Raw genomic sequence first — 19,987 nt, 5'->3', positions numbered from 1 at the left:
CCATTAAAAAGTACTGCCAAAGTGAAAGTACATTGCAGCAGTCTCCATCCCAAAGTCACTCTTTCACATAGGATATTTTTAGTCTAATGTATGCTAATGTCAGAGATTTTTGCAATTGATCTTTTGAGTCCACATTGAAAACTCTGAATACCATATTGTTAGTTAGAAAGTTATTTTCTCTGTTGTTTCTCTGTTGAAATAATATTAATTTCCAACAGGTCAAATTTGATTTTAGCTAAACCTGTTTGAAAAAAAAAATAATAAAATCCATTATGGGTTACAAGGGTGCCATCTAGTGGAAATCATTAGTACTTTCATTAAAAGAAGAGCATTTACATTTATAGCGCCGTTTTAGAATAGTCTCTTAGAAACACAATAGGACACACATTGAGACATTTATATTGTCATAAAATTGTTCAAGAACATTCAATCAAATAAATAATTTAAAACTAAATATTCCTTCTAGTAACTCTGGGACGTCATTTTTTGTATGTTTAGCTCTACTAAATAATAACTGGCATATTAAAAAGAAATAATGAAAAATAATACTAATTATATAAACATATTCCATATACATTTTGAAATATTTTAAAATGTAACTCCCTTATGTTATAATCTTACCCTTCAAATTTATTGTCACAAACAACTATTATTTATTACAGAATCTTCCCAACAAAAATAAAGGTACTCAGTTTTTCCATTTAGTAAATTTAATGAATATTACCACTCTTTATGTGGAATCACAAAACTAATATTTTTCCTCCCTGTTTTTCATCCAGATTAGTTTTTGAAGTTTCTTTTTTTAAAACTAGTACCTCTTTAATTCTGATTAACAACAGCTCTCTATTAAAAAAAAAACTAAATTTTGCAGACAAATTCTTATTTTCTCTCAGGCATCTTAGGATAAAGAAATGGCAATTTTCCTCTGGTTTTGTGTAGAGAAGTGCTTTTAAAGTTTGTCAGAGATCAATGTTAATGTTGATGAAAGGAAAAGAAAGTCATTTCCTTTGTAGAGGTTACTCCTGCTGCCTTTTACTGTCCCCTGAGAGGGAAATTGCCAGAAATGTCAATAGATATATAACTACAGGAGTATAATAGAATCTTATTATAATCTGAGCCTGATTTATATCTATACACATTGTTATATTTTCTAATACATAACATAAAACAGTAGAATGATACATAAATATCTTAAGTTAGCTTGTGCCCCCATGCCAATTACAAAATAGGGCTACTATATTTGCAGCCTTCTCTGAAAGTTCTTTATGGTTTTTCTAACATTGGAATATAATACTAGTCATTTCACAGAAATCTATTCCCTTTGTGGCTTTATCAGTGTCTCTGACATTTGTAATAAATGCTTTTAAAAACTGTTTATTATTTGATTCTGAGACCAAAATATCAGTGCAGTGTTTGGTGAAATTTTGACTATATTCAACATACACACACACACACACACACACACACACACACACACATACATTTTAAATCTCTCTGTACCTATGTGTGATATCACACATGCACATATATACACTTAATATATTGATGTGATAAATTTGATAAGTAAAATGTATCTATAGTTGTTTTCCTAATCAAATATTTTTTAATCCTTTTTAAAAGCATAATTAATTAAAATGGTTGGCAATAATATGATTCTGTTGATTAATGCTGACTTCTGAATTATTTATCCCAGGTAGAAGTTCATCTTAAAATTAATTAATGAAGAAAACCAAATTCTGTGTTTTATTGAGAATATAAGACAAATGGACTTGACGTGTATAAGAACCCTTTTTTAAATGTTGAAATATTGAAACTCTGTCAACAAAAGTGAAATAGATTGCCATTTATCAAAGGTTTACTGACATATTTATTTATTTTGCTTTGAGAATGTTATTTATCAGTCTTGTAAAATTGTGTTTATACTGACCAATAATAATCTGGCCCTGAAAAATTACTGCAAGATCATTGGCAATATTTACATTTTCAAATATTAAAGATCAAAAATTATGGAACAAAGTATTTTAAATATTATTGATATAATCACTTGTTATATAAACAGCCTTTAAAAGTTGTCTTAAAAATATTGTTTGCAGCCATATTTCTTGTACCCACTCAGGTGAATAATGAGATCTCCTGTGAGTAATGACCTTCTTTCCACCTATTAACACACTTCAATGACAGACCATCTTAGGGTACCCAGCAGTGTTGCCATGGGGTGAATTTTATAAAGTCTCTGATCAACAGTGGAGAAATGAAACTAAAATACTTCATTTCCAGGATGGTTTTAAACTCCTAATCTCTGCTCAGTAAAAAGCTCTTTATAAATGGGGTTAGTTCTGATTTCTAGCATTCTGTCTAATAAAGGTATTTCTTTAGTCAAATACTGGAACAACTTAATATTAATTAAAATAAGCTTTTATTAATGTAATTAGTGGTGCAATATGGACAGAATAGACACACCATCCTGGAGTCTAGTATAATTCAACTATCTAGTGACTATCTAGTGAATATCTAGTGACTGCTGATTGAAGGTTTTCAAGATCATTTACCTCTTTGTGGCTTCTGAGAACTTTCATTTACAAATTCAGAAAACCTTTCCTCCTTTGACCTTCTTATTCACTCTCCCTTTTACTTTTTTTTTTCAAGAGACAAAATGTAATATATGTGCACAGTTTTATATATAATGCAGCATTACAACATTTAGGGCATTTACTCTTTTTTTGTACATTCAGTTATGTTTGAAACACTTGTTAAGGCTACAAAACAGAACATAGAAAAATAAACATGAATATATTCATGTATAAAAAGTGATATGATAAAGAATATAAAGTACTATTTTTCTTTCAACACTTCAAAATACATGTACTCTCCCTTTTACTTTTTTAACCATCACCCTCATCAGTTGTTAGAAACCACTTGGATGGTTTATGAACTTGAGCAACTTTCCTGAGCTCCCCAAGCCTCTTAGCCTTCAGGTCTATGACATGGTGATGATTATGTTCACTTCCATAGAATTATTGTGGATGTTATATACTGACAAAATTTGTTCTTCCAACACTCACTAGAAGTTTCATAAGTATGAGGTAATATTATTTCCATTCTATCAAATACAACAACAACCACCAGAAAAAAATAAAAAAGGAAGAATTAATGCCTATTATGTTTTAGAAGCAGTATGAATTAGACTGGTTGATAATACCCCTCAGCTCTTTTTTGCTGATAGTTTTTTTGTTTCATTTTTCTTGCTTTCTTTAATCTTTGTGTTTCATTTTGAATAATTTGTATTGACCTGTTTTGAAATTCAGTGAGTCTTTCTTCAGTCTGTTGATGAGCTGATTAAAACAATTCAACTCTCCTATTCTGTTGTTTCTTTTTTCATATCATTTTCACTTTTTAAAAATAGGCTGATCTATCTATTCAGGTATGTTGTTTATCCTTATTATTCTTCTCATATCTCATAATGCTTAATTGAGTACTGGGCCCCATGGATACAAAAAATTGTTTACATCCAGAAATGGGCAAGATTCTTCTTCTGTAATGCTGTTAGTTTAAGAGGTTGAGTCTACCAGAAGTTGCACTGGATTTGGACTTTCTTGTTGATATCATTTCCTTCAGTGGGTTGCTGTCTTGTCCTTAAGGTGGAGCCTTGCCAGTGCAGTTACTAGGTTTTCTCAGTGTTCCTACTTCACTCTCAGCTATCAGCAGACCTTTTACATCTGAGGCACACTGGGCTAATGGGGACAGGGGGAACCTCTCCATGTTTTTCACCCTCCATAGCCGCTGTTTCCTTGTCCTGGCCGTAGGGCTTTTCTGTGCTGTATCCAGCTTCAGTCTTGGGGACTATGTTCCCCTTTATTTCAGGTGTAGACTGTCTTAGTAGCCCTCTCCCTTCTCCCTGTGATAGACAAACTTCATCAGTCTGTATTTCATCCAGGGTGGATGAGAGTTACATGTACCTCCCTTGTGGAATAGACCTCTGCTTGGTATCAATGTAAAATCATTTGCTTAAAAGGGTTTATTGTTCCTCTTAAGACACAGAGATTTTGCTTCTCTGTTGGATCTGAAGGAATGCTCAAAGAAATTGAGGCTTCCTACTTGTCGCTGAGCTTGTCACCTTCTGCATACCTGAACCAGTAAGGAAGCTCTTCAGTCTCCCGTCTTCACCTCAGTCTTTCTTGTGAGCACTGGGTGGTGAGGTAGCCCAGTTAGCAAACAAAATTATGGACTTTTATCTTTGGAAAAGAGCCAAACTCCCCTTGTCTTTGAGATTCCCAGCTATTCCAAATTAACACATTGGCCCATACTTGGCCTCTAAGACTATTAAAATTTTAGCAGAGTTCTTCTTACCTGGTTATATGGCAGTTTTCTCTTTCCTTGTGCTTTGCAAATGGTGAAATTAGTCCTCTCTCCCATCTCTCTTTCGAAGAGATTGAAATATATGAAATTCAGTGTATTTGGTTACCTGGCAGCTCAGGAACCTGAGAGGCTCAAGAACAAACAATTTATTTTTTAGATTTTCCAGCCCTTTCTCATTGTCAGAGTGGGAGTGACATTCTCTTGCAGCTTTCTGCATTGCAGATGAAAGTGGAATTAGAAGCAAAAGAAATTAAAAGATAAGATTCTTGGTCTCAAGGGCTTGGTAAGATAGGAATGAACTGAAAATGATATACTGATTTTATAAGGGAACATATACCAGGTAACCTTTGAGTGGTAGAAATAAAGTAAATAAAGCTGACAAAGAATAAGAAATCACTGTGATCTGGGAGAATTGGGAAAGGGTCCTCAACATGTCAGGACCACTTCAGAATCTTTTTACTGACCTAGCCTCATGTGACATTCACAATTTATTCTCATAGCACTTCATGCAGGTATTTTTGTCTTTGGATGAAAAATGCATAAGCTCAGAGATTTGTTTCAGACTTGGGGGTAAGCAAAGTGAAACTTTTGGACAACAGTTTGCCTCAACTCCAAATTAGGGGCAGTAGCAAAGATTACATCTACCTTCAATAATTCATGTATTAAAAACACCTTAATTTTATGAAGTATAAAAATTCCATTTTCTTCATTTTCTTGCTCATCTGTCTATATTCCTTATCTCCCCTATCTAACCCCAGCCCAAGAATTTAAATTTACCTTGTATTTTGCCTTATTTGTATTTGTCTGCCATCTAGTGATCAAAATGGTAACTGCAGATCACCTGGCCCTTGTTGCTTCTGGAAGACTTCTTTCACCTTTCTACAGTCTGATGATACACTTTCTGGAGACCATTATAGTGAAAAGAAAAAAAAAAACATTTAGCTTTATTAATCAGCTAAACAAGACTTATTTCTTGAGGTTTCATCAGACATTGAGTTGTATGGTTTTGCAACTTAGTCTTACCCCTAAGGTTTTCTTATGATTTTTCTTTCATATAAAATAGTTTCTCGTCTCGTCTTCATCAGCCAACTTTATTTCATTCAATTTCTAGCTATATGTTTAACTTCTCTAGTAGGATTTTCTCTAATAATTTTCATCCCTTACTGATAGCCTTTCTTTTTCAATACATTTTTCCAAATCAAGTATTGACTTCATGAATTTTCATATATTCTAGATGTGTATTTTACATTTTCATGGAAGCAGAATTTAATTATATAGTTATGTGTGTTCAGAACCTAGTAGGAGTCTGATTGAGGATGTATGACATCTTGTTTCCTGTTTCATTTTAATCTTTTGTATCAAAGTGATATATATTCTTTATTTCATTTTTAAGAGTGTTTTTACATCCCCAAAATGTGCCTTTATTTTGTATAGTACTGGTTTCCAAGACAGTTGCTAATAGCACATCCTCTATGTAACTTGTGTTAGTATAACCCAGTGTTAGTCCAGAAACTTTTTATTATTTCAGTTTTACTAGATGAGGAGCTAAAGCAAGCACACTTCAGGAGATTCTATACCTCCTTACTTGATCCAAGAATTTACTATTGTTTGTAGTATGTAATTGCAGTTCTATATTGCTCAGTGTATAGACTAGTAATGCTATCTTTTCATTATTAAGAATGTTTCTATTTGACATTAATTATAACTAGCATTACATAATTACTTTAAATAATGTCTGATCAGTAATGTACATAAGCTTTCATATGCTGTCTGTTAAAGTCTTAATTGAATTACATTCATGCAATGAGAAGAGTAAGTTTTTAAATCTTACATTCAGGATTTTAGCATTTTTGTCTTGTGCTTTTTAATGTCTTCTGAAGAAGAAATATCTTTTTCATTTCTTTTATATGACTCATAGCATTGAAGAAAATAGCTTGCATGCTGTAGGTGCTTAGTGAATGTTTATAAAGGAAGAGATGCTAAGAGGCATGGCTTACTACCCTGCTTTCAGTAGGTTCTCAATTAAGATTTGATTAAGTAGCTTTTAATGTTATTCTTCATAATATGGACCTACAAGTCTAGGATATATTCCTTGCCTATCCCACCAAGTTCTCACTTGCTTGCTAGATCTATGACCTCCTCCACTTCCATATAACCACCATGAATTTAAATTTTTCCAGCCTTTTGCCTTTATAGAGTGTGTCTGCCATCTAGTGATCAAAAAGGTAACTGCACAGTTTAGTGGGCCCTTTGAGGAGTCCTGTGTACCAAGTTAATTCACAGCACACCACTTTCCCTGATGGTCCCACCATAGAGACTTTGTATGTATTGTTAATTACTACCATCATCTTATTAAAACCAGCTAACTGTTGAGAGCTCAACTCAAAAAATCTTTCAGAGAAAGACTTCCTTTGACCTCTCAGGTTAGGTCAAATTGCTTTTGTTGCAATCACAGCTTAGTACAAGTTAATTTTAGTCATAATTTTATGCTTATTTGTATGATTATTCACTTTAATTCATGTGTAATTTACTAGAAGGTAATACCCATGAGGGCAGAGAGCGTTCTTCTTTGTTCCTCTAGCATTAGCCCAGTACCTGGCACATGGAAGACACCTCTTTAATCTTTGTTGAAGGAATGAATATAACAATCATCTATACCTCATGGATCCTTAAAGTGCTTATATTAGTCAGTCAGTAGGGTATATTTTCTTACTAGTTGTTTAACTCATTGAATACTCAACAGAAACTACCTACTTTGTATGATACTCATTTACTCAGAAAACATTAACTGCCTACAACAAAGGATAACTATTATCAAAAAGTAAAACTATGAATCATTTTATTTAGTTAATTATTGAGGAAACCAGTGAGATTTTACAAAGGACAGTCCATAGGTCGTTGGAAATATTGAAATGCTAGCAGATGCAAAACTCAATAGTTCAGTTAGACAAAGGTTAACAGTCATAGAAAATTATTAATATATTAATCAGTTTTTTCTTTCTAATTATAATTATGTTTTGGAAATTGATCACAGTATACACTGTTTAATACCATTCCCATATAGAAGTGATGAACCCTGGTGTAGGTAGGAAATATGAAATCCTAATTCAGATGTGCTTATGAAGCCCACATTATGACTTTGATGCTACAGATTTTAGAAAAAAAATAGTAGCTTCATTTAAAAAAAAAAGTTGGAATTGAAATAAAATCATCTACAATATATGAAGGAAGCTGTAGGATATAAAGTAAACTATTATCTAAGGATTTGGAACACAACAGAGAATGACATGGATTCGGTTTTCTGGTTTCTATTTTTGACTGTGTGTGACTTTGGGTAGATTATGAAGCCTATGTGGGTATTCTTCCAGATTTCTTGTACAGTCCTTTAGACACTAAGTGAGTGCTTAATGGAAGAATTTAATTAATTCAATTATGTATTCCCAGGACCTAACCCTGTATATATGTGAGAATGCTTTGTAAAATACTCTGTATATTGTTATATATTTATTTTCTGATCATCCTCTTCTATTAGTTCTTAAATTCTAATGATACTAACAAATAGCAACATAAAGTCCCAGATTTCTTATAGTTTTGCTCATTTAGTTTTAATTTTGATTTCTTTCATCAAAAAGTTAAATGTAAGACCAACTGGCTGGCATAATGCCATATACGGGGTTCAATGCAATAATAATGCCTTGTCTTTAGAAATAAAGAATTGTATTATATTTTGTGAGTTGGGGGATGAAATATATTTTCCCCAAAGAAATAATGTTGTGAGTGGTGATTCTGCAAATTTTCACTTAACTCATAAACCTCCAACTTACAGTAAAGTAGTATGATAGTAAAGTGATACTATGGTTTTAGGTCATCCCCTTTATTTCTTTTTTTTTTTTCTTTTGCAGTAGTAGGGATTAACTCAGGGCCTGGTATGGGCTAGGCAAGCACTCTACCACTGAGCTACATGCACCCTGGTCCCTCCCCAAATATATTTATAATCATCAGCCTTACAGGGAACTTAGAGGAGTAGAGAAGAATAGATCAGTGCTGTAGGTTGCAGAAACTTGTTTATTAATTTTGGGTGCAATAAAGGCAGTTATCTGGGTTGGAAAATAAAAATGAGAAGACAGAAAATTATTTCTCTGTGGTTTCATGGCTGAAGTGTACACATTCATGTTACCTGTCTCAAAAAATAGCATGCATTCTTAAGCAACTAAAACATACAGATTCTGGCCTTTAAATGTCATTTTCCACTTAGAAAAACTAGGAATCTTTTCTGAGGTTATGTCAAAGAACACAGGAACCAACTTTAAAGAGCTACCACTGATGAAGGATGGGATAATTTTTTAAAGTTTTATTTTGAAATATTTCAAACGTGTAATAGTAGAGAGACACTTATTAATATTTCCCAGGTTTCTTTCATGTACTTTCAGTAACAGTCAACGCAGGGTCAGCTCATGCATGCTCCTTCTTCCACCACTGTATTATTTTGAAGTAGAAAACCAACAGTATATCGGGCTGGGGATGTGGCTCAAGGGGTAATGTGCTCTCCTGGCACGTGTGAGGCCCAGGTTCGATCCTCATCACCACATACCAACAAAGATGTTGTGTCCGCCGAAAACTAAAAAATAAATATTAAAAAATTCTCTCTCTCTCTCTCTCTCTCTCTCTCTCTCTCTCTCTCTCTCTCCCTCCCTCTCCCTCTCCCTCTCCCTCTTCCTCTGTGTGTGTGTGTGTGTGTCTCCTATGTTTTTTTAAAAAGAAAACCAACAGTATATTAATCTGTAAATGTTTCAGGTTCTATCTCTAAAAGATAAAGGCTATTTTTAAATCAAAATCATGGTGTAGCTAGGTGTGGTGGCACACAACTGTAATCCCTGTGGCTTGGGAGTCTGAGGCCAGGAGGTCACAAGTGTGAAGCCAGCTTCAGCAACTTAGCATGTGGCACTAAGCAACTTAGCGAGACCTTGTCTCAATATTTAAAAAATAAAAAAAATGGCTAGGGTGCTTAGTGGCTAGGCACCCCTGGGTTCAATCCCTGGTACTTGCTCACACACAGACACATACACACACACACACACACACACAAATTATGGTTTAAATTTTAAAAATGGGGCAGTTTGAACACCAAGAATAATAATAACTATGGTGTATTGAACCATATTAAATATATGTCATGCTTATAAAAAGTCCTTATGGCTCACTTTTAGAAATTGTTAGAGAACTAACTCATTACTCTAAAAATTGTTAAATGAAATGAAACAGTTGGTGTTTTATCCTCTCTTTTCCGATGCACATTGCACTTTGGGATAGCTAAAGAAAGTTGTTCTTTAGAGAATGCCCTGAAATTAATATAGAAGGAATGCTCTAGAAAAGCATAATTCTGCAGTTCCTAAAGAAATGATGGATTTAGTCAGTGGTTATCATAAGTCATGAGAACTCTCAAAACCCCCAGAATCTCTGTAGAACCAGAACCTACATTTATCTTTTTATAAATTGCTAAAAGATTTATGTACACACTAAGGATTGAGAAGTACTGCTCTAAAATACTTGGTGTAGGGGAGGAGTATGAGCAAGGAATAAAAGAAAGACAAGTTAGGCAAATACTGATGATTATTACTGTGTGACAGGTGCATGGTGGAGGTAGAGTTGGTACTCAGTCAAATACACGTAAATCAAGGTCTGTGCAAATGTGTGCTTATGTGTGTTAAGTCCACTGATTTATTTTTCATTATTAGTTTGCAGAACTATTAAGTGTTGAGATGAATACCAACTTTTTTCTTTCATTTCTTCTTTCCTTGTTTGCCAAGTTACTGGGTAACCTTCAAAAACTTTCTTTTGAAAATGTTCCTGATAAAATCACATTGTTTCTTTAAAATTTAATAAAGATATTTGTTTTAAACTCTGAAAGTCATTTTATTGTTCAATTTCTTTGTAGGCACGCTTAAAAAGGCCTCTTAAGAGCCTTGATGGTGTTCTGTATGACGATGAGGAGAACGACATTGAAAGAGCAAGCAAGTAAGTCATGGAGTGTGGTGTCCTACCCAGGGCGTGGCTTGGTAGCAATGCCTTAGGCTACAAAGGATGTCTCAAAGAATGCACACTCCTGGAGCTCAGGTTTTACTACCTTGCAGTGTCCTTCAGCAAAAGTAAACAGTGCTCTTGTCTTGGGACAGGAAAGAAAGACAGGCCTGAAATACCTTGTTCTTGGAAAGCAGCAATGTCTAGAGACTTTACTATCTGGGGTGGTGATAAAGAAGACATAAAGATAAAGGTAAAGATAAAAATAAAGAAGACACCTAAATTAGGCTCTTACCCTTATGCTGAAAGGGGCAAGTTTAAATATGAGGAAAGGTTATAATCAAATTGAATTGAGTGAGACATTTTAGTACAGGATAATATCAGAATAGAAAAATTTAGTACAAATCTTAAAATCAATTATAATATTAGGCAAGGGAAATAATAGTGTAGACTTTAATAATTTTGATATATGGGAATGACAAAATAGTATTTCTCTACATTAAATAAATGTTTTATATAAAAATATGCATTTCTCTATAAAATAAGTGAGTAAATAGAAGGAAAACCATATAAAAATATTGAAAGTGAACTTGGACTATTACAAACTTTCTAAGTGTTCATGCAAATATTTCTAAGGTAAAGGGCCCAAATCCCACAGGATTAAATGCTGTGAAAAGCCCTGCTGCTTCTAGATGGCTAAGGTACCATAAAGTTTTTGTTCTTAATGCATGTACTTAAATTTCCAGTACTTGAATTGGTGCATAAATAACTAAGAACAATTAGTTTGACCATGAACCAGTTATTGGTTTTGTGTTGTTCCACTGTGAACTGCTGCTATGAATTTAAAACCATCTCATTGATTGAATGTGGTTGGTGAGCTGAGACACAGCATCTCAGGGTGTCCACCTTCTACTGCATGTTTTATTTTCTCCAGGTTATCTTCTGAAGATGGCGAGGAAGCTTCTACTTATTTTTATGAAAGTGATGACTCTGTTGAAACAAAAGCAAAGATTCCTTATCCAGGTGAAATGGACTTGATAGGAGAGATTCTCAACACACTGAGCACACATAGCTCAGATCAAGGAAAGCTGGCAGCTGCAAAGAGCTTGGATTTCTTTAGATCAATGGATGATATTGATTACAAACCTACAGTTAGTTGACCATTCAGCTTATAAAAGTAAATGAAAACATTCTTGCCCTTGCTGTGATTGACTGATCTTATAATCTTAGTTGGTGGAAGCATTTAACCTCTAAATAGGTGTTCAAACCTCAAAACTGGTATAATTTAATCACTAAGAATTATTTCTAATAATAAAATCCCTATATTTTCCCTTACACTTACCTAATTCTGGTGATTATTACTATTAATTGAATTTTTTGTCTGGAAGTAATTTTTTTTATATAATCTAATTTTATAATTGTCTTCTTTGGGGGAATTTCTAAAATGTTAAGTGTTTTTACCTTTTTATTTTACTTCCTGGGTTTTCAGAAAAGTATAATAAATGGATTTTTTGAGTCATTTTCCATCTTCTTACTTCCAAAATGAATGGTGTTTTAAACAAAATTGAACTAAAACCAGGCACAGTGTTGCACACCTGGAATCACAGCAGCTCAGGAGGCTGAGGCAGGAAGGTTGTGAGTTCAAAGTCAGCCTCAGCAACTCAGGGAGGCCCACAGCAACTCTAACATTAAAAAAGGAGGGGGAGGGCTTTGGGGATGTGGCTTAGTGATTAAATGCCTCCAGGTTCAATTCCTGGTATTAAAAAAAATTAAAAATAAAAACAATTGAATAAATGCTTTAAGTACATGAAGGATAATAGTATGAGCAATGGCAACCCTGTTCTGATTGTAAGAGACTCCAGAACTTGGCATGAATTATATAGTCTAGTTTGAATTTGACAGGTGACAATTATAAAGACATTAGAGACCAAAGTCCATCACATTTCATTCCTGTTCATAGAATGATTTAGAGGTGTCAGAATAACTGTCAGTGCTATAATTTCCCCTGGGAAGAACTTCAAGTTGCCAGTCTTGAAAGATATGAACATTGATTTCAAAATGGAAAAAAATGCTGCTAAAGTAATGCTGTGATCTTATTAAAAGTGTTCTGAATTTGTTATTCTTTCAGAATAAATCCAATGCTTCTAGTGAGAATAACCTGGCTCTCCTATGTGGTGGTTCTGGTGATCAAACAGAGTGGAATCTCAGGAAGGATGATAGTGCTCTCCATGGTAAACACCTCCCTCCATCTCCCAGGAAGAGGGTTTCCTCTGGCTTGACAGATTCTCTCTTCATCCTAAAAGAGGAAAACAATAAAAAACACCTCAGTTCTGACAATTTGAGTAGCCCTACTGTGGTGGAAAAGCCAGATCTTACTGCAGGATTGAGTTTTCCAATAGCTGCCACTGAAGTATCCCAGAATGATAAAGGAAGAAGAGAAAAGAAAGAAACACTAAGCCAGATTTCAGATGATCTGCTTGTGCCCAGCCTTGGGCAATGTCCATCTACTTTCGTTCCTTGGGAGAAAGAAGGGAAAGTCAAAACAACTTCAGAAGATATTGGACTGCTCCAATGAAATAGTGTCATTATGTCACATGTCATCTGACTTCCCACAAGGTTTAACCATTTCAGAAGAAAATACAAGGGGAAACCAAGCTTAAGTCACCAATTAAGGGTCATTCACTTGCATCTAAGCTTCTATGGAAACATTTTGGGATTGCCTGAAATTTATGTAGTAAACAAAATCATTTGTAGGAATGATAACTCTTGGTACTATTTATTTTTTTTTTATTTGGAACAAACATTTCCCCCACTTGTTCATCTTGTGGATATGTATGTTATCCATCGATTTTAACATGTAAAGTGAATTCTTCTACTGTGCTATTAAATCAGGTACTAGTTTGTATGTATGTCTAAAGTAAGTATTGAACATATGATTTCCCAGTATTTGGTGCTTAAATGCCATTCATTTATTTAAACTAAGTATGCATATATAATTCTTGCATATAACCAGTAGCCATTGTACTAATCTGGTTGAGCATGAACCTGATCAAGATGTCAAAACTAGCCTGAAACTGATGAAATTGTTAACCCAGTAATTGCCTTAATCTTAAAACTATATTAAGCATACTTTAATAATGTATGAAATTACATGTAAACTTTGAGAGCTAAGTTATTTGTCCTTCAGAGCAATAATGCCTTTTTCTATTCATCAATTTAAGATCAAAATTCATTTTTTAAGGCTCAAAAGCTCTCTTGTGGAAATATTTAATTTGCTTTTATAAGGACACTGTAGCCATGTTTTCCAAAAGGTATAAAGCTATAAATTTACCTTTCACTCAGTGAAATATATGAAGTGCTGAATTGCAATGTGAAGTTAATGACTTCTGTTTACAAATGAGATACATACAGCATTTTCAGTCTCTGTGTATGCCTTTGCTAGCTAGGGGTTCACTGAAAGAAGGCCAAATGCAATGTAAACTTGTCCAGACTAAAATTTTCTTTTTTCTTAGCTAATCATTTTCCAACAAAATGCTTCATATCATTATCTCAGATTTATTTTTTTTCAAATAACTGATTTTGTATGTAGAAGTTTTAGATTTATAGAAAAATTGCAAAGACAGTGCAGAGAGTTCCCACAATAGCCCTGTACTCAGTTTCCTAGATTATTAACATCTCACTTCGGTGGAATATATTTGCCATAATTATGAACCAGTATTGATAGTCCATACATTATTAAGATTTCTGCAGTTTTTCCTTAACGGATGCTTTCTGTTCTAGCACCCCATCCAGGACACCATATTACAAGTATTTGTCATGTTTCCTTAGGCTCTTCTTGGCTGTGGCAGTTTATCTTAAACTTTTCTTGTTTTTGATGACCTTGACAGTTTTGAGAAGTAGTGGTCAGATATATTTCAGGGTACCCCTCTTGGAATTTGTTTGATTTTTTCCCCTCCTAATCACAGTAGGATTATGGGTTTGGGGGAACAGGTCACAGAAGTAAAGTGTCATTTTCATCACATTATATCAACATGTTTTGTGGATGTTGATGTTGATAACTTGGCTGAGGTAACATTTGTCAGGCTTCTCCAACATTAATTTACTCTTCAACCCCCTTTCTACACTGTGGACTTTGGAAGGAAGTCACTACGAGTCTCCCACTCTTAAGGAGTTAGGCTTCATCTCCTTTAGGCAGAGGGTTATTGGAAAATCATTTGGAATTCTTCATGGGAAATTTGTCTCCCACAAATTTACTATTAAGCTTTGGAATTCATCTAAATTACATAATTACTTCATGGTAGGGCAGACTAGTGATGTTATGGCTAATTTATCTCTGTGTACTTATTTTCTGTAGCCTCAGTCATGATTATATTCTTTTAAAAATACATTTTTTAAAGAAAAAAGAAAAAAATGTATGAGAAACCATTCAAGAACTCTAGTAAGACACCACTGTAAATATTTACTGAAGAAGTATAATTTCAGTTAAAAATCTAAAAGTAGGTTTGTTTAAAACTTTACTTAAAATTGTTTATTCAGGTCAGTTTTTCTAAAATTACATTCCAAAATTAAAGGAGTATATTGTAATCAGGATGATTAATCATTCGTAATTGTAAAAGAAGATGAATCTTGTTTTCCTTATAAGAATGGGTTCTAATATTAAGGAAAAATTTTTAATCTTTATTTTATCATAAAAGTAAGATTCAGAGTTCTTGTCAAATTTTGCCTTTATATGTTCATTTCAAATTTCAGTTTACTTTATTGAAATATGCAATAAAAACTCCATATATCAGAAGAGCTGTTCCAACTGAGAAGTAAAAAAGGCTACTCTGATGGTTAATCTGCTTGGCAAATGCTCCATTATTTGTGAAAGAATACAAAGTCATCTTTTAATACAAATTTTGAAATGAGGTATTTTTTTTCTCCTTCAGAACTCAGTCTGAAGAATGAGATGATGATGAGTGTAACAGACCATATTGGGGTGTCAATTGACTTCTTAATAAATAGCATGGCCACAGAAATTTATGTTCTTTTTCTAACTTTCAGTCATCTCACAACATGTTTGGCTCTAATACTATGTTGTTTTGAGGATACTTAGCCACTCACAAATAACGTTAATTGTCTTAAGGAATTTTAAAGTGATTTGTGCCTTAATTTTACATACAAAATTAGATTTTTTACTCTGTTAAAGACAAAATCAAAAACAAAATTCTACCTGTTATTTCTGAAAAAAATCCAGAAGACCATTAGCAGATATTGGCATCTCAAAACATCAAAGATCTGAGTACTCAGAGTCTGCTTTTAAACTAGCTTCCCAATATTTAGGTAGATATAGTGCAAATAAAGTGAAATTAGCATGAATTCTGAAATAAATAAGTTTTATTTTATACTGTGCCCATATTTTCTGTTGTAACTAAACCAGATTACAAAAATTCCCTCCCTGTTTGAATTTTTTTCAAAAAAAAACAGCACCTCCTCTTTAGCAAAATTATATAAACTTAATGACTTTTCATTTTGTGATATGATCATTTATATGACCTCTAAACTGAGTCATGACTCTTCCTGAATCTTGCTGTAGCTTTTATTGTTTTGCCCTTAGATTGCATCCATGGTCTTTCAGGGAAATAGAGAAATATAAATTTAGCGGCTGTTGTTTTGTTTAGTGAAAATGTTGCTAACTGGCATATTTTTATAATTAACTAGTTTAGCAAATCTTAGGTACCAAAATAAAGCATGATTATTTTTCCAACTTAAAACTAATAACTCCTTTGTTTTTAAAATATGGACTTTTTAAACCAGTCACAAGGTACGATAACTGAAGGTGCAGGGGAAATAAAATAATTAACATTGTTCTTGCTCTGAAAGGAATTGCAAAAGTATTGAAATAATAATATAATAATGTGCTTTGCTTAGAAGTTATCAGCCTAAGATTCGAAAGTCAAGAAAGATGTTCTTCTTTTTTAATACCTGCTTAATCTAAAGCATGTTCTAAGTTCAGAACTAAAGTACCATATCTGATTTCATTAACTTTCCTAATCATTATGCTAATTAAAATAATGCTGCTAAGATATCTTTCAGAAACTGATTGTCCTTGTTTAAGTGATTTTCTGTCAGATAAGCAAGTGGCTTATTCCTCTCTGGGGAATGATGCTCCTTTTTCACGCTTAGGGCCACTTTATTCAGTTTAGTAAGAAGTGAGGGTGTGGACCAGAATCCAATCATATTGATAAGAATCCAGTTTTTGTTATATGAAATGAATTGCATTCTGCCTCATATAACAACTTAGAATAAATAAATAATTTAACTTTAAAAAAAATCCAGTTTTTACTTTTTTCTCTTATCTTTATAATAGCATTCTCTAGAAACAGGTCCTTCCATTTAAATTAAACTAAGTGACAATGCTGTTATTAGAATTTTATGCTAATATTCTAATACTAGAATCCAGGAAATCTAATGAATTGTTTATTAAATAAAATGATGAAGTAGATTCCTGAACAAGAGGGGAAAACTGAATATTCTTATAATCAGTAGACCTTCATTCTTTATTTGAAAATTCAGATTGATTACTTTCATGAATAAGTTTTCTAATGAGAACTCCATTTAGTTTAGCATCAAAGAATCTGAATCTAAGAAAATATTTGTAAATGAGAATATAAATTCCGGAATGTAAGATGAATCTCCAAGTTTAATTCCCCCAGAGCAATTTTTAATATAGGAAAGAGTTTTTAGAAACCTTCTGTCAGTACTGACATTTTTTCTATGTGGAGCCCAGTAATATGGTTAGTGCATGTTTCATAAAACTTCTTTAAAAGCCAGATTGGTTTTGAGCAAAGCAGTTAACATTATGATCTAGTTAAGGAATACGGAATTATGTACATTTAGACTGAGATGTATTTTATTTTACAAAATAATAGAATTTTGTGCAATATTTTTTCTTTCATAATTTAGTTAATATAAATATGCACATCTGCTTTTCTAGCAGATGCCTTAAGGTCATGTCTTTCAGTATTTGCGTAAAATTGTATGTAGCAATGTTCTGTGTGATTTTAGGAAAAAATATTCTTTATATTGTTGGAAAGAAAAATGTTTTTTTTATTTAAAATAATTATGGATATTGCATTATTGTATCATAACTAACTGCCTCAGCATCAATAAATATGCAATAAGAAAATCCTGTACCTTAGATTACCAATACTGTTACTTTAAAAGAAATGTTTATGGTACAAACTGTTGATTCTATGTGAGTACACTTAACACATAAGTCTGTTCTGCACCACATAAATTTAAATGACCACGTATATAGATTGTAACATCATTTGCTAAGATTTATAAAGGGCATTGCCAATACTTTTTAACTGTGTGTAAATTAAGTTAATTTTTGCATAATGTACAGTTTGTTTAACCTTAGAGCTACTATAGATTTCTACTTTTATTATACTTGAAAGAGGCAGAAAGCACTGTGGAAAATTTGTAGCCCTGGATATGATATGCAAATATACCAAAAAATAAATAAAACAAGGTACTCAACAGCAATTTTAACAGAATGCTTTGTATCCAGTAGGCTATGTTTTTGCAAGCCACGTTTTAGTTTAATGAAGTAATTGAAGATATACAATCTTTTATCTTAGAAGGTTGTAAAGTTGCAAATGATTACCTCTTTGATATGACAAACATGTACGTCTCTTCATCTCTGCTATTTTAGTTCTCAGATGAGAGCCTTGTTGAGATCCATTAATGAATCCACCTTGTGGTTGATGATATGCTGTTTAGAACAAAGCCAGTTTAGAACACTGTGCATGTTAAATGCACTGCATGTGTCAAGTCACCAACCTTTAGATATAGTTTTCATAGGTTATTTTTGAGAAATAATCGCATACCAAAAATTAGATTTTAAAAACCCGTTATGATTTAGCCATGCCTAAAACAGCAAAAAAATAGAAACTGCATGAATCTTACAACTTAAAACATATAGCTTTTTACAAAAGGTGACATGAAGGGTTCAAAAGTGAACTTTTCCAAAGTTTATTTCTTTTGTTTTAGATGAAGAGTTATTTCAAAGGACTGAAGATCTTGAGCTCTATGCTCAACATGATAACAGGTATCTGAAAAACTTACTAGGCATTGAGATTTGCTTCAGTGTTCTTGCATCCTTGAGGCTACAATATAAATCATCTCCAAAGTTGACTACTATTGGAAGACATTGTGTGTAAAAGTATTGCTTTGGGACTTTTAAATATGAAAAAATAAATATTGGATGAATTCTACATTACCATAAAGTACCCAAGAATGCAGATATATAATAAAATTGGTCACAATCAAACTTTGTGTGGTGCTGATTCTTCTTTCATAGTTGACCATTAATCCCCCTCAGAATTATGTAATATTTATTGAGAAACTTCTATATGCATAGTAGCTGCCATGAGGGATAGAAAATACTTGTAAGTATCAATTTGAGTTTGAATTTATGGTGACTTGGAGTATGTAGTATAAAATACTACAAAATATAGTATAAAATAGTATAGTATAAAATACAACTATAAAACCTTAGTTCTTATCTAATCCAGTGTCATCTTCTTAGTTTTTCATTAGAATCACCTGGAGAGAAAAAAGAAAAAGAAAAAGAATAACCAGATGATTGGGCCATACTCCTACAAATTCTACAGTACCTTCTATAGTTAGTTTTTTGTAGACATGAAGAAACTGAAGTTCAAGAAAAACAGTGATATCCTCAAAGTTCCATAGCACCAAATGGCCACATTGGGATTTGAATTGCAAGCTATTAAACAGAAATATGGGATAGAACTTACATGGCATGCCCAGCATGTTTTCCCCTTTAATATTAGACAATGTCTTTTTCCTTTTTATTTTTTCAAATTTTAAAGTTTTATCTTGTACTGAAATTTTTGGTATCTTTTTGAGAGTTTGTATTAATGCTTGACTTTCTCCTTTTCATTTTTTTTCTATTTTTCATACTCCCCAGCTAGTCTCCAATTCTATCTCAAATATTCTCTCTTTTGTATGTATGTTCCCTCTGCTATCTTTCTATTCTCTCTTCTCTGTCCACCCTATTTGATTGGCATGTGTTGGGGAGACCCACTTGGGTTATGCAGGATAACCTCAGTAGCATGTGGATGACATAATCTATTTTGGAAAAAGGCAAAGATTTAACTTGTGAGTTTTAAAAAATATGGAACCACTGTTATTAACATTTGAAGTTGTTGAGGATATCTAAATATCACTTATAGAACATCCAAATATATTATCTCCTACTTTTCTAATTTCTCATATTCAAGAACCAGTTCTCAAGACAAACTGTTGTTCTACAGTTTTGTTATGAAATTGACCAAATTATGCTATGTACACATATGGAATATACTATAGTGAATTATCTTTATATGTATCTATAAAGCACCAATTTAAAACCAATGAATTAAATGGAAAGAAGACCAATAGAGTAGAGGAAGGGGACCTAGGCCTAGGGGAGGCAGAAGGAAAAGAAATAGGAAGTAATGGAGACTGAAATGGAACAAATTATGGTATGATTCTGTCAAAATGAACACCACTATTATGTGTAACTATAATGTACTACTAAAAACATTGAAATTGAATAAAGCAA

At 32.9% G+C, this 19,987-nt stretch overlaps 1 pseudogene; it reads left to right on the top strand.

Annotated features, from left to right (window-relative positions):
- The window catches only part of LOC143389793 (DENN domain-containing protein 1B-like), a 33,514-nt pseudogene extending 20,480 nt beyond the window's left edge, over positions 1 to 13,034 (top strand).
- The last annotated feature ends 6,953 nt before the right edge of the window (positions 13,035 to 19,987 follow it).

Source organism: Callospermophilus lateralis, unplaced genomic scaffold, assembly GCF_048772815.1.
Source record: "Callospermophilus lateralis isolate mCalLat2 unplaced genomic scaffold, mCalLat2.hap1 Scaffold_65, whole genome shotgun sequence".
Taxonomy (NCBI): domain Eukaryota; kingdom Metazoa; phylum Chordata; class Mammalia; order Rodentia; family Sciuridae; genus Callospermophilus; species Callospermophilus lateralis.
Note: the sequence above shows the minus strand (reverse complement) of the source record. Positions and strands in the feature narration are given on the sequence as shown.